This window comes from Trichomycterus rosablanca, chromosome 20, assembly GCF_030014385.1.
Source record: "Trichomycterus rosablanca isolate fTriRos1 chromosome 20, fTriRos1.hap1, whole genome shotgun sequence".
Taxonomy (NCBI): domain Eukaryota; kingdom Metazoa; phylum Chordata; class Actinopteri; order Siluriformes; family Trichomycteridae; genus Trichomycterus; species Trichomycterus rosablanca.
The window spans coordinates 18,658,015-18,674,469 of NC_086007.1; the positions used below are offsets into that span (position 1 = coordinate 18,658,015).

At 37.4% G+C, this 16,455-nt stretch overlaps 3 non-coding genes across 3 annotated transcripts; all 3 read left to right on the forward strand.

Annotated features, from left to right (window-relative positions):
* The first annotated feature begins 12,170 nt into the window (after positions 1 to 12,170).
* Positions 12,171 to 12,243, forward strand: trnaf-gaa (transfer RNA phenylalanine (anticodon GAA)). Its single transcript has one exon. It is a non-coding gene; the product is annotated as a tRNA-Phe (tRNA).
* Positions 12,244 to 14,597: 2,354 nt separating this feature from the next.
* trnaf-gaa (transfer RNA phenylalanine (anticodon GAA)) lies at positions 14,598 to 14,670 on the forward strand. Its single transcript has one exon. It is a non-coding gene; the product is annotated as a tRNA-Phe (tRNA).
* Positions 14,671 to 16,280: 1,610 nt separating this feature from the next.
* trnaf-gaa (transfer RNA phenylalanine (anticodon GAA)) lies at positions 16,281 to 16,353 on the forward strand. The gene has a single exon. It is a non-coding gene; the product is annotated as a tRNA-Phe (tRNA).
* The last annotated feature ends 102 nt before the right edge of the window (positions 16,354 to 16,455 follow it).

A 16,455-nucleotide genomic window follows, 5' to 3' on the forward strand; every position in this document is an offset into this window, starting at 1 on the left:
GTCAGCTAAGTACTGGGGTGGATTCCTATCTCTCTTAGGGTAATGTAAACTATGGCCATGTCTTTCATTCACTAAATGAGAGCATATATTAACAAAACGCTAACAGTTATGACTGATTTTGTAATTCGACCTTCCAAAGACACATTAGGTAGGTTAAGGAAAGGTAAAAGAGAGATCACCTTTTTAGCATGTGCTTCAACTTACATTATACTCTTTTAAGAGGTGATCTATAGACTCCCCAAGATACATTAATTATCATCAAATGACAACTTCTCTGGACATGTCGATTGCTTGGAGCAAAAAACAGCAGTTATCCATTGGCTCTGCACTGACACTTTATTTTGAGTCATCCTTTATAGATGAAATAAACGCTCATCAGACTCTCAGTAACGTATCAACAACATATCAAATTTTTTGCAGCATTAAAGCATCAATAGATGACCAATAGACTTTTAATTAACTGCATAAATATAGTTTGTTTATAATCTGCTAAATTCAGTTGTTTTTCACTTTATTTGGAGTCTAAGTTCAGATCTGTATCTGTTCACCTAAGAAATCACTGATCCTGTAACAGGTCTAATACAGACAATCTCAACATCCTCAACAAGCTGCTACAGACCTGCTGCTGAACCCAGTCTGGAACTGGGGCTTAATTGGACTGGCCTGAGATTATTGGGCCAGGATGAGGGTTAGGATTAGGTTTTGGGTTGAGGTTAAGATTAGGATCAGGTTTTGGATTGAGGTCAGGGTTATGCTTAGGGCAGGGTTAAGGTTAGGTTTTGAGTAAAGCTGGGTTAAGTTTTGCTTATTGGAAGTTACACATGAAGTCGACTTCATGTCACATATTAACAATAAATCTACTTAACGTAAGTAATGCATCAGCAGCATATCTTCAAGATGTTTACCTAAATGTGAGGTGAATTGGAGATACTGAACTGTCCATGACTGTGTTTGACATTAAAATCCTAATAAATAAAATAATAAATAAGAAACAGGTTAAGATTTGAGTAGTTAGAATCAGAAACAGGTTGGGCTTAACCTTGTTAGGATTACAAACAGGTTGAGGTTCATATTGTTAGGGTAAGAAACAGGTTGTCAAGTCAAGTCAAGTCAACTTTATTTATATAGCGCTTTTTACAATAGACATTGTCTCAAAGCAACTTTACAAAATCCAGGACCAACAGATACAAAACCCCCTGTTGAGCAAGCCGAGGTCACGCGACTGTGGCAAGGAAAAACTCCCTTAAAATTACAGGAAGAAACCTTGAGAGGAACCAGACTCAGCAGGGCCCATCCTTCTTGGGTGGTCTGGAGGATACTTTAAATAAATACATGATTTACACAAAGCATACAAACACAGAATTAAATGATCTAAAAGTTATAACTGGTAATAAATAGATAAATAAATAATAATAGAGTTGTTATTCGCTCTAGTCTTCAATAAAGTCTGTAGTGAGTTCTTGTAATTCTTGGTGCAATTACTCCTGACCCGTCACATCCGGCAGGAGCAGCATAGTTGTCACGGCAGTCTCGACTTTAATCCTTAACCTCGGCGGGTAAACAGGTTTCCATCAGAATGCCTTTGGAGTAAAACAACAAAGAATGTAGTTAATAATGTACAATGCTAGTTGAGTAAAACAGTTTTACAGAGAGTTTTAGACTCCGGCAGCCCTAATTATTACAGCATAACTAAAAGGGAGAGCCAGCAGGTAACAAGGTCATGAAGGCTTTCACAGGACATCAGCGCCCACCTCTCCTACCCAAACCGGAGTGATCGGACAAGAGAGGCAGAACGACAGCAACCCAACATCCCTGATCACCACAAGTTTCTATGACCAAGAACCCCCAAGCTCTGCGCCTTTGTCTATACTAATCAAAAGCCTGAGAAAATAAATATGTTTTCAGTCTAGACTTAAACATTGAGACTGTGTCCGAATCCCGAATAGAGGCAGGAAGATTATTCCAAAGTTGTGGAGCTTTGTAAGAAAATGCTCTTCCACCAGCTGTGGTCTTTTTAATTTTAGGAACTATAAGTAACCCTGCATCTTGTGAACGAAGTGGACGCGCTTGGCTGTAGTGATTAATAAGTTCACTCAGATACTGTGGAGCCAGACCATGTAGCGCTTTATAGGTTAGTAAAAGTATTTTGTAATCCATGCGGAATTTAACTGGCAGCCAGTGTAGAGATGATAGAACAGGACTGATATGATCAAATTTTTTAGTTCTAGTTAGCACTCGAGCTGCTGCATTTTGAACTAACTGGAGTTTGTTTATGGATCTACCAGAGCATCCAGTTAGAAGAGCATTACAATAATCTAACCGAGAAGTTATAAACGCATGGATCAGTTTTTTGGTGTCATTAACAGATAGTATATTTCTTATTTTAGAGATATTACGCAAATGATAGAAAGCAACTCTAGTAATATTATTAATGTGTGTTTCAAAGGAAAGATCTGAATCTAGTGTGACACCCAAGTTTTTTACATCTGGGCTGGGAGTAACAGAGAAAGTGTTTAGGTTTAGCACCAGGTTAGACAACTTGTCTCTTGCAGCTTTAGAGCCAACAAGTAAAACGTAAAAAAAAGTTTTATCTGAATTAAGTAAAAGAAAATTACACGACATCCAGTTTTTTATGTCATTTACACAATCTTCTATCTTACTGATTGTGTCAGTATTATTTGGTTTGACTGATATATACAGCTGTGTGTCATCTGCATAGCAGTGAAATTTTATGCCATGTTTATGAATAATTTCACCTAGTGGAAGCATATAGAGTGTAAATAATAGTGGTCCCAGTACCGAGCCCTGTGGAACACCACACTTTACTTTTGTAGTTTCCGAGCATTTATTATTTACATAAACAAATTGCGAGCGGTCAGTCAGATATGATTGAAACCAAAAGAGTGCGAGTCCTTTAACACCTACTGTATTTTCTAGCCTCTCCAGTAAAATGTTATGATCGACCGTATCAAACGCTGCGCTAAGATCTAATAGAACAAGAAAAGAGACACATCCATTATCAGAAGACATTAACAACTCGTTAACTACTCTAATTAATGCAGTTTCGGTACTATGATTGGGTCTAAATCCTGATTGAAATTTTTCATAAATACAATTTTCATTCAAATAAGAACATAATTGTTTTAGAGACAAAAGGAAGGTTTGAAATTGGCCTATAATTAGATAAAACATGTGTATCAAGATTAGGTTTTTTAATCAGGGGTTTAATAACGGCACTTTTAAACAATTTAGGTACATACCCAAGGCTAAGGGATGCATTGATTAATGTAAGCAGGGGCTCTACAATAGCTGGGAGTAAATCTTTAAGTAAACGAGTTGGAACAGTATCGAGTATACACGATGATGACTTCGATGATTTAATCAACACAGTTAGTTCATTTTGGGAGATTGGATTAAAGGAATTTAGTTGGGTTAACTCGTTACTATTATCATCACTATTATCACCAATGCTGCTCGGAGTGAGTCCATACTTAACATTGGCAAGTGACACACTTTGACTCTGAAGTCGTATTTTTTCTATCTTGTCATTAAAGAATTTTAAAAAATCATCGCTGGTACAGTTAGGTGGTATATCAGATTCAGTTTCATTGACGTTTTTAGTTAATTTGGACACTGTCTCGAAAAGGAATCTAGGATTGTTTTTATTTTTCTCTATTAGGGACGAATAATATAAAGATTTAGCTTTTATAAGTGCATGTTTATACTCAGTTAGAGCATCTTTCCAAGCAATCTTATACACCTCCAGTGTAGTGTGACGCCACTTGCGTTCTAATTTCCGTGCTGCTTGTTTAAGTGCGCATGTGTGGTCATTGTACCAAGGAGCAAGTTTTTTCTCCCTAATCAGTTTAGTTTTGAGTGGGGCTACGTTATCTAAGGTTGTGCGCAATACGGTTTCTACGTTTTGAGTTGCCTGATCTAGTTCTTTAGGTTTTGATGCTGGTATATTTGGTAATTCTGTTTGGCAGTCACTGTTAATCATATTTCTTTAAAGTTGGGCAGCTCACATGAAACTCCAAAACTTAGAGGTTATTGGAAGTTCAATAATGTACTTCTTAAGGATGATATATTTAATGAAAGCATTATTACACTGATCAAGGATATTTTAAATGATGATGACATAAGTAATTATAAAGCTAAATGGGATTATGTCAAATATAAAGTTAGATATATGGCCATTAAAAGATGTAAACTATTAAAAGCCATCAAATGTAAACAAGAGTTAGATCTCTTTGGTAGAATTAATGCTTTACTAATTAAGGATGATACTTCTGAAGAAGAAAAGTTAGAATTAAAAAACCTTAATTTAAAAATTAATCAAATTCATTTAGATTAAGCTAAAGGGGCATATGTCAGATCTAGAGCTAAATGGATGGAGGAGGGTGAGAAAAACACTAGTTACTTTTTTCTTTTGAAAAAAGAAATGGGAAAAGAAAATCTTTATCTGTTTCAGTGCACTCCAAATTAATATCAGAGTTTGTCACCTCCTTTTATCGAAATCTTTATGTATCTAATTTCGATGCAGATAGTTGTGAAAACTTTGTCAACAGAATTAAACAACATATTCCAATTATAGAGGAGAGTTTTAAGGCACAGTGTGATTCTTGCCTCTCTATAGATGAAATCAAATTAGTTCTTTTTTCAATGAAAAAAGGGAAATCACCAGGCATTGATGGTTTATCTATAGAATTTTACATTCATTTTTGGGAAATTATTAAGGACCTATTATTTTATATGTATAAGGAGTGTGTTGATCAGAGAGAGATGACAACATCTATGAAGCAGGGTATTATCTCCCTTAATCCTAAACCTGACAAAGACATAGCAATGATAAACAATTGGCGTCCCATTACTCTTTTAACAGTAGATTATAAACTTTTACCTATGGTTTATGCCAATAGATTAAAGTCTGGTTTGGATGGTATTATTTCTGAGACACAATCTGGCTTTATGAAAGGAAGACACATTAGTAACAATATAAGGTTAATTCTGGATTTGCTAGATTATTCAGATCATGTATATTCAGAAGCTGTTATTCTTGTTATGAGGTGGGGACGAAGGACCCAAGGATGCAGAGGATTTAACGAAAAAGGATTTTATTTAACAAATAATAAACATAATATACAATTAAACAAAGAATAAAGGGAACAAAAAGACTTCGGGGGATCCCGAAGGCAGCCAATGACGTCGTGGGCTGAAAAAGAACAGAAAAACATACATAAGAAGGAACGGGGGCCGCGAGGCGCGAACCCGGGACTCTTGCCTCTCGGCCGGGAGCTTAAGCGACCTGCCACAGCGGTCCTGATGGCAAAATCGCTCCCAGCGCTATTGAGGTAAAGAGCGGGTTCGCCTGGTGGAAACTCCTCGCGGTGAATGGACGGAGAGGGAGGGTGAAACCGGCAATAGATAACTCAAATGGCTCGGCTGCCAGCCGAAACTGCTGGAGAACGCCGTGCCATTTACCGGGCGCAAGTTATTTGTAAGCTCTAAGAAATGAGCGTTACGGCGCTATCACCAGCCAGAATGGCTGGGAAGTGGCCGTATTAAAAGAACGCCCCAGAGGGGAAAAGCGACGCTGTCACCAGCGATCCGCGCTGGGAAGGGGTCGCGTCCCTCTGGGCACGTGAAAAGGAATGCCAGCGGCGCTGTCACCGGCCAACATGGCCGGGAAGTGGCCGCTTTAAGTGGGAAGCGTTTGGAGGCATGGCGGCGGTGCTGTCACCAGCAATCCGCGCTGGGAGGTGGCCGCGCCACTCCGAAACGCCCCGCAAAATAATAGAAGCGCGCGGACTGAATCCGGGGTTAGACCCGCTATAGCGCGACTCTTCCTCGCGAGCCCAACGCTGGGTGAACACCCCAGAGGTCCGACAGCGCTTACATAGGCGTGCGGTGGTAACGGTGACGTATACCGGCACTTGCCGGCAAACGCAAACCCCGAAAACAAAACCGCAACGCGTAGGCTGCACGAAGTCGCACCAAAAATACAAATCTAACCCTACCTTACCTCCGCCTTACGACGTACCCACCCAGACGCTATACAGCGCCTGGGGAACCAGCTAGCCGTAGGCAAAGGAAAGTGGCTGGTGCGGTGCAGCCAAAAGAAAATAAATGAACATAAAAGGGCACCGCAGTGCCAAATGAACTGAAAGAAAAGAAAAGCAAACAACCAGGAAAAAACAGAAGGTGCGACGCCTGCAGCTTAGCGCCATCCCCTTAAATAAGAGGAGGCGCAGCTGCAGCGCGTTCGCCCTAACGAGCTGGCCAGGTATTAAACGAGCAGCTCGTTTCTGCTCTGTAAGGCCTGTGGCGTCAGGGAGAGATGGTATATTCCCCTGACGCCACAGAGTCTAACAATTCTATTTCTAGACTTTTACAAGGCCTTTGACACAATTGAACACCAATTTATATTAAAATCTCTCAAACTATATGGATTTGGTGATGCTTTTGTTGATATTATTGACATGTTGTACAAAGGAATCAATAGTTCTGTTATTTTAAATTTCAATACATCTCAGAGATTTGACAAAAGTAGGGGAGCAAGGCTGCCCAATCTCTCCCTTCTTGTTTATATTAATTACAGAATTATTGTCCTTAAGCATAACACATGATCCATATTTAAAAGGAATTTCGATTTTTGGTAGAGAATTTAAAATTTCTCAATTGGCAGATGACACTACTCTTTTTTTAAAAGATAGAGGTGAGTTATCCACTGCTTTAAATCTAGTTACACAGTTTTCATGTGCTTCAGGTTTAACATTAAATATGTCAAAATTTTAGATAATGCCTCTTTATAATTGCAAGGATATTAATATAGATAATATTCCAGTCCAAAACACAGTAAAGTACCTTGGTATATACAGCTCTGGAAAAAAATAAGAGACCACTTCAAAATTATCCGTTTCTCTAGTTTTACAATTTATGGGTATGTGTTTGACCAAAATGAGCAGTGTTGTTTTATTCTATAAACTACTGGAAACATTTCTCCCAAATTTCAGATAAAAATATTGTATTTTAGAGCATTTTTTTATTTAGAAAATGACTAATGGTCAAAATAACAAAACAGTTACAGAAATTTAGGACCACAAACAATGCAAAGAAAACAAGCTCATATTCATTTTTAAACAACACAGTACTAATATTTCAACTTAGAAGGAGTCCAGAAATCAATATTTCATGAAATAACCCTGATTTTTAATCACAGCTTTCATGCGTCTTGGCATGCTTTCCACCAGTCTTTTACATTGCTGTTGGGTAACTTGACGCCACTTCTGGCGCAGACATCCCAGGAGTTTGGCTTTGTTTGATGGCTTGTGACCATTTATCTTCCTCTTGATCACATTCCAGAGGTTTTCAATGGGGATTCTGGAAACCCATTCCCCCGTTCTGGAGATTGGGCTGGCCATGATAGGGTCCCTCATCCACACCTTGATTGACCTGGCTGTGTGACATGGAGCATTGTCCTGCTGAAAAAAACAATCATAGAAGTTTTCCTACAGCACAGTTTTGTATGTGGCTTGATTCATGTGTTCTTTACAAAGATAAATCTGCCCGATTCTGGCGTTGCTGAAACACCCCCAGCTCATCACCGATCCTGCACCAAATTTCACAGTGGGTGCGAGACACTCTGGCTTGTAGGCCTCTCCAGGTGTCCATCTAACCATTACATGACCTGGTGTTGGACAAATCTGAAAATGGCACTCATCAGAGAAGATGACCTTACTTCAGTCCTCGACGGTCCAATCCTTATGGTTTTTCGCAAACTTCAGCCTGGCTCTTCTTTGCTTCTCATTGATGAAGGGCTTTTTTCTAGCTTTGCATGACTTCAGCCCCGCCTCCAGAAGTCTGTTTCGAACCGTCCTTGCTGTCCATTTCACTCTAGCTGCCGCTTACCATTCTTTTTGTAGGTCACTAGATGTCATCTTACGGTTGTTAGGTGACATTCGAATGAGGTGGCGGTCAAGACGGTCAGTAGAGAGTCGTTTTCGCCCTCTGCCAATCTGTAACTTTGTTGTCCCATGTGTTTGTTGCTTTACCTTGTTCTTATGAACCACTGTTTTTGAAATTTTCAGGATGGAAGCAACCTGACGCTCACTGTGTCCCTCTGCCAGTAAACCTAGAATTTAACCCTTCTTTTCCTCACTAAGAACCTTTCTTTTCAACCCTTTTGGCATGGTCTGTATTTGTATTTTGAATACACTTAATTTTTAGGTAGTACTAGCACTGCTTTTGTCATATTGATAACACCAGCAGTGGTTTTTATACTATTGCTCTTTAGAATAGGATTTGGTTGAGGTATTCACCTAATCAGCATCTAATACGGTAGAATGAGGTGTGTCTGTGAAGGAATTTCTTTTATCCAAAGCTGAAGGGTTGTCTCGATTTGTGTATCCATCTCTTTCCATTTTCATAAAGGATCCCATAGCAAATGAAATTAATAATCTTTTTTTAGATCTGGAGAAACAGATCACACAAACTTAAAAAAACAGTTATTTCTAATTGTAGATCTGAAGGTGGTTTGGAAGTGTTGACTTTTAATGACACCATCAACACGTTTAGAATTAGTTGGGTTAAAATATGCCTTATTAACCATCTCTCTTTTTACACCACATAGAGTTTAAGTTAACTTAAACTCTATGTGGTTTTTTATCCCAAATTTGATTTTTAATAAAGTAGGTGGTTTACCATTTCTATTAACGTGCAACTATCTCCCTAATAAGCTCCCTATTTCTCTCTCTAAATTTCATGAACAAGCTTTACTCGCATGGAAATTATGCTTCATCCACAATTTTTCTCCACATAGAGCCCTCCTGTGGAATAACGCTGATTTTCCCTAAATGGTTTCAAAAGGGTATTATTAATATTGTTTCAGTATTTGATGACTTTGGTGATGTACTTGTAAATGAGCAATTTATGACTAAATGTGATTTTCCTATTGCTTTTAAAGAATATAATTCCCTGATTCGGGCCATTCCTAGTGTGGCCTGGTCCAGCTTGTGAAGAATTATTTGAGTTTCATGAAACCTGAAGGTATTGTTAGGTCACCGTCATTGTTGTGTTTAGATGGAGTGAGCATATACAGTAAAAAGTGTGATAATAGACACATTCGTTGTATACTTCAGATTCAAAACAAAACTGTTGCTCGTGGGAAATTTTTTTGGATGAATCATATTGAGGATATAAATTAGAGGAGAGCCTGGTTGTTGCCTCAAAAGTTTTGCATGCCTAATGAAGCTAAGGATGTTCACTTCAAAATTTTACATAAAATATACCCAGTTAATTCAGTTGTTTCCAAATTTGCTAATATTGGGAGCTCTTGTACTTTTTGTGATGATGCTGAAGATCATTTATTCTTTCAATGTAAAATAACGAGTAAATGGTCTGATTTAAATGATCATTTGTTTAAACCAACTAAAACTACGCATTGTTGGAAGCTTAAAGACATAATATGTTATTATACAACCCCTGGCAAAAATTATGGAATCACCACTCTTGGAAGATGTTCTGTCAATTGTTTAATTTTGTAGAAAAAAAATAAATCACAGACATGCCACAAAACTATCATTTTTCAAAATGTCAACCTTCTGGCATTAAGAAACAATAAAAAAAAGAAACAAATATAATAGTTGTGGTCAGTCACAATTGCTTTTTTTAGATCAAGTAGAGGAAAAAAATATGGAATCACTCAAATCTGAGGAAAAAATTATGGAATCACTCTGTAATTTGCAGTTTAAAAACAAAACATCTGCAGCAGATTAGATTTGCTAATTATTCTTCAGTTTAAAAAGTGCTCGGAGAGCTGTTGCACAAAGCAGATTGTCATGAATCATGGTTCCAACACAAGATATGTCAGTTGAAACAAATGAGAGGATTATAAAACTCCTTCAAGAAGATAAATCATTGTGGAATGTCGCAAAAGATGTTGGTTGTTCCCAGTAAGCTGTGTTTAAAATCTGGACCAAGTACAAACAAAATGGGAAGGTTGTAAAAGGGAAGCACTGGTAGACCAAGTAAGACATCAAAGCATCAAGATAGAAAACTTAAAGCAATATGTCTTGAAAACAGAAAATGCACAACAAAACAAATGAGAAACAAGTGGCCGGAAAGTGGAGTCAATGTCTGTGACTGAACTGTAAGAAATCACCTAAAAGAAATGGGATTTACATACAGAAAAGCCAAACAAAAGCCATTATTAACACCTAAAAAGAAAAGAACAAGGTTAAAGTAGGCTAAAGAAAAGCAATCGTGGACTGTGGGTGACTGGATATAAGTGATCTTCAGTGATGAATCGCGAATCTGCATTGGGCAAGGTGATGATGCTGGAACTTTTGTTTGGTGTCTGTCCAATGAAATTTATGAAGATAACTGCCTAAAGAAAACATGTTAATTTCCACAGTTGTTGATGATATGGGCCTGCATGTCGGGTAAAGGCACAGGGGAGATGGTCTTCAATAAATGCCAAAGTCCACATTGAAATTTTGGACGCTTTTCTTATTCCATCAGTTGAAAGGATGTTTGGTGATGATGACTTCATTTTTCAAGATGATAATGCATCTTGCCATAGGGCAAAGGACGTGAAAACTTTCCTTCAAGAAAACATATAATGTCAATGGCATGGCCTGCAAATAGTCCGGATCTCAATCCATTTGAAAATCTCTGGTGGAAATTGAAGAAAATGGTCAATGACAAGGTTCCAACCTGCAAAGCTGATCTGGCAACAGCAAGAGACAGTTGAAGGCAGATTGATGAAGAATACTGTTTGTCATTAGTTAACTCCATGCCTCAGAGAGTTTAAACCATTATAAAAGCCAGAGGTGGTGCAACAAAGTAATAATGGTGCAGTGTTTTCTAATGATTCCATAATTTTTTCCTCAGATTTGAGTGATTCCATATTTTTTTCCTCTACTTGATCTAAAAAAAAGCAATTGTGACTGACCACAACTATTATATTTGTTTCTTTTTTTATTGTTTCTTAATGCCAGAGGGTTGACAGTTTGAGAAATGATAGTTTTGTGGCATGTCTGTGATTTATTTTTTTTCTACAAAATTAAACAATTGACAGAACATCTTCCAAGAGTGGTGATTCCATAATTTTTGCCAGGGGTTGTAGTAATGATTCCAATAGACAAACAGAATATATTGTTAATTTTTTTATTCTATATGCGAAGTTTTTTATTCATAAAGTAAAGTTTTCAGGCTCCAGACCTATGTTTTCTGTGTTTTTATTAGAATTTAATTCACTTCTGCAATCTATAAAACTTACCCAAAATAAAAAAAGCATTAGGTTTATAAATTATTTTGAACGTTATTTTGGGGAGGGTGTTGATGAAGATTGAAAGGCTTTCCTTGTATGTGTGTGTGTGTGTGTATGTACAGTATGTATGTGTATATGTGCGATACCCCCAATCTTTTTGATATATTTCTTTAATAACAGAACAGACACAAGACACATACTGCTACCCAGAGAAAGTTATGATAGCAGTTATGAAGTGAGCCAAGCTGGGCAGTGTGTTCTTTATTAATTCCAGTGAAATGGATTAGTTTGGTTTGCTAGAAAAAGAAATAAAAATGAATTTGACGAGGTGGAAGACATGAATTAAACCTAGAGGTGTAGATATGCAATACAATGTAATTTGAAAGTTTTAGAACCATTGGAAACTCAGCACAATCATTTGTGTGGTTCCATGGTGTAATGGTTAGCACTCTGGACTCTAAATCCAAGGATCTGCGTTCAAGTCTTGGTAAAACGTGACAACCTTTTTTTTTTTACATAGTGGGATTTAGCATCACAGCCTTTTTGAAATGTCTGTCAATATCATCAGAGTTTTCACAAGTGAAGTCTTTTTTATGCTTATTTTACAGCTACAACCACTGTAGTGAATATAATGGCTGCATTTTCATCTCCATGATTAAAACTTGGTGTTTAAATGGTAGAAAAATAAATTCAAAACCTTTCAGGGAATATCATGTAAAATGTCTGAATGATTTCATTGCTGATTTTTAACCATATGAACAAAAAAAAAAAGTACTTTTCGCTTCCAGCGGTAGTCAATGCGGAACAGCGAGTTTCAATGGATAAAAACAAACAGGGCCCATTAAAAGATGAAGACTGCTGAACTGTAAATGCTCTACCTTCACATTTTGATAGCAGTTATGCCGAAATAGCTCAGTTGGGAGAGCGTTAGACTGAAGATCTAAAGGTCCCTGGTTCCATCCCAGGTTTTGGCAGAATATGGGCTGTATAAAACATCTCTTAACTACTCTGGAATGTAGAACTGAGCAAGATGTTTTGAGCTGAGTCAGGTATGTCATTATTACATTTCCATTTGTACTATTCAAGCTGAACTCAAGAACATGATCTTCTGTGATGTCACAATTGAGACCCTAACAATGGCTCTGACATGTCTTACTTTTATTTTTGTAAGTGCTATTTGTTGGGGTAGTTTTAAGTGACTCAAGCAACTGAAGACATTCAAGTGTTTTATCTTCTATCTAATTTAAGAGAGTAAAACAGTCTGGGATTTCTTTAAACAAGAGCACTATTTTGTATTCTTAATAGTCTCATCTGTGCAGATCCAGTTCAGTGTCCTGCAATATATCTCTGAACATCACTTTAACTGTAGTACACATGCATTCTTTTTATTGTAAGTGCTAACAAGTTGGGGCATTACTCAGTGATTGTCTCATCAGCTACTAAAATAAAATGAATGCAGCTGTTCTTCAGATAGCAAAACTGTGTGTAATCTGACAGAAACCTGCTCAGACTTTAGTACCTTTTTTATCAAGAATTTAACAGAAAGTGCTATTAAGTTGGGGTATGTTTTTGTTCAGAAACATTAGATTTGCAACCTTATAATCCAAGTACTGTTGATGTCACAATTAAGACTCCATATGGAAAATTGTCACTTCTATTGTGACAAAGGAATTTGATGTGGGCAGAGCTGTGAATTATCCCAATCAATGATCACAGTCTGAACAGTTATAAGAAGAGCACCTGATTAATGTTCCTCAGAATGAAGGACTGTAGGACTGAGCAAGATGTTTTGAGCTGAGTGAGGTATGTCATTATTACATTTCCATTTGTACTATTCAAGCTGAACTCAAGAACATGATCTTCTGTGATGTCACAATTGAGACCCTAACAATGGCTCTGACATTTCTTGCTGTTATTTTTGTAAGTGCTATTTATTGGGGTAGTTTTAAGTGACCCAAGCAACTGAAGACATTTAAGTGTTCTATCTTCTATCTATTTTAAGAGAGTAAAACAGACTGGGATTACTTTAAACAAGAGCACTGTTTTGTTTTCTTGATAAGTGCTCTTGTTTAAGGCAGTCTCATCTGTGCAGATCCAGTTCAGTGTCCTGCAACTTTTTAATGTGTAATTTAATTCCTGCAATGTATTTCTGAACATTACCCTAACTGAAGTGTACCTACTTAAAGTTTACTGTGAGTGCAAATAAGTTGGGGCAACATACAGTAAAGTTATCTTCAAGAGACCGAAAAAAAACAAGCAAACTGATGTTGGATTTTTTACATAGTAGAGTTATGTGGAATCTGACCAAGTTCTGCTTCAAACTTAGCAGCTTTACATTTAAGAACATCAAATGAAAGACTTTATTACAGTGTACTAAAACTCAAAATTTACTATAGTTCTAATTTGACTAAACATTGGCAGGTATTGCACAATGGGCAGTTAATGTTAATAACCTGTCTTTCATATGGTATTTTGGAAAATTGTCACTTCTATTGTGACAAAGGAATTTGATGTGGGCAGAGCTGTGAATTATCCCAATCAATGATCGCAGTCTGAACAGTCTGAAAGAAGAGCACCTGATTAATGTTCTTCAGAATGAAGGACTGTAGGATGTAGAATGCACTCAGCTGAGCAAAGACACAAGACACATACTGCTACCGAGAGAAACTTGCCAAGCTGGGCAGTGTGTTCTTTAATAATTCCAGTGAAATGGATTAGTTTGATTTGCTAGAAAAAGAAATAAAAATGAATTTGACAAGGTGGAAAACATGAATTAAACCTAGAGGTGGAGATATGCAATACAATGTTATTCGAAAGATTTAGAACCATTGCAAACTCAGCACTAGCATTCGTGTGGTTCCATGGTGTGATGGTTAGCACTCTGGACTCTGAATCCAGTGATCTGAGTGGATCTCGGCGGAACCTGAGATCATCTTTTTTGTACCTAGTGGGACTGTTCATCACAGCCTTCTTGAAATGTCTGTCAATGTCATCAGTGTTTTCACAAGTGAAGTCTTTTTTATGCTTATTTTACAACTACAGCCACTGTAGTGAATATAATGGCTGCATTTTCATCTCCATGATTAAAACTTGGTGTTTAAATAGTAGAAAAATTAATTCAAAACCTTTCAGGGCATATCACATAAAATGTCTGCATGATTTCATTGCTGATTTTTAACCACGTGAACAAAAAAAGTACTTTGCTTCCAGCGGTAGTCAATGTGGAACAGCGAGTTTCAATGGATAAAAACAAATAGGGCCCATTAAAAGATGAAGACTGCTGAACTGTGAATGCTCTACCTTCACATTTTGATAGCTGTGCTCAGCTGCCGAAATAGCTCAGTTGGGAGAGCGTTAGACTGAAGATCTAAAGGTCCCTGGTTCGATCCTGGGTTTCGGCAGAATGTAGGCTGTATAAAACATCTCTTAACTACTCTGGACTGTAGGACTGAGCAAGATGTTTTGAGCTGAGTCAGGTATGTAATTGAATTACATTTCCGTTTGTACTATTCAAGCTGAACTCAAGATCATGATCTTCTGTGATGTCACAATTGAGACCCTAACAATGGATCTGACATGTCTTACTGTTATTTTTGTACAAGCTATTTGTTGGGGTAGTTTTAAGTGACTCAAGCAACTGAAGACATTCAAGTGTTCTATCTTCTATCTATTTTAAGAGAGCAAAACAGACTGGGATTACTTTAAACAAGAGCACTATTTTGTTTTCTTAATAAGTGCTCTTGTTTGGGGCAGTCTCATCTGTGCAGATCCAGTTCAGTGTCCTGCAACCTTTTAATGTGTGATTTAATTCCTGCAATGTATTTCTGAACATTACCCTAACTGAAGTGTACCTACCTAAAGTTTACTGTGAGTGCAAATAAGTTGGGGCAACATTCAGTAAAGTTATCTTCAAGAGACCGAAAACAACAAGCAAACTGATGTTGGATTTTTTACACAGTAGAGTTATGTGGAATCTGACCAAGTTCTGCTTCAAACTTAGCAGCTTTACATTTAAGAACATCAAATGAAAGACTTTATTACAGTGTACTAAAACTCAAAATTTACTATAGTTCTAATTTGACTAAACATTGGCAGGTATTGCACAATGGGCAGTTAATGTTAATAACCTGTCTTTCATATGGTATTTTGGAAAATTGTCACTTCTATTGTGACAAAGGAATTTGATGTGGGCAGAGCTGTGAATTATCCCAATCAATGATCGCAGTCTGAACAGTCTGAAAGAAGAGCACCTGATTAATGTTCTTCAGAATGAAGGACTGTAGGATGTAGAATGCACTCAGCTGAGCAAAGACACAAGACACATACTGCTACCGAGAGAAACTTATGAAGTGAGCCAAGCTGGGCAGTGTGTTCTTTAATAATTCCAGTGAAATGGATTAGTTTGGTTTGCTAGAAAAAGAAATAAAAATGAATTTGACAAGGTGGAAAACATGAATTAAACCTAGAGGTGGAGATATGCAATACAATGTTATTCGAAAGATTTAGAACCATTGCAAACTCAGCACTAGCATTCGTGTGGTTCCATGGTGTAATGGTTAGCACTCTGGACTCTGAATCCAGTGATCTGAGTGGATCTCGGCGGAACCTGAGATCATCTTTTTTGTACCTAGTGGGACTGTTCATCACAGCCTTCTTGAAATGTCTGTCAATGTCATCAGTGTTTTCACAAGTGAAGTCTTTTTTATGCTTATTTTACAACTACAGCCACTGTAGTGAATATAATGGCTGCATTTTCATCTCCATGATTAAAACTTGGTGTTTAAATAGTAGAAAAATTAATTCAAAACCTTTCAGGGCATATCACATAAAATGTCTGCATGATTTCATTGCTGATTTTTAACCACGTGAACAAAAAAAGTACTTTGCTTCCAGCGGTAGTCAATGTGGAACAGCGAGTTTCAATGGATAAAAACAAATAGGGCCCATTAAAAGATGAAGACTGCTGAACTGTGAATGCTCTACCTTCACATTTTGATAGCTGTGCTCAGCTGCCGAAATAGCTCAGTTGGGAGAGCGTTAGACTGAAGATCTAAAGGTCCCTGGTTCGATCCCGGGTTTCGGCAGAATATAGGCTGTATAAAACATCTCTTAACTACTCTGGACTGTAGGACTGAGCAAGATGTTTTGAGCTGAGTCAGGTATGTAATTGAATTACATTTCCGTTT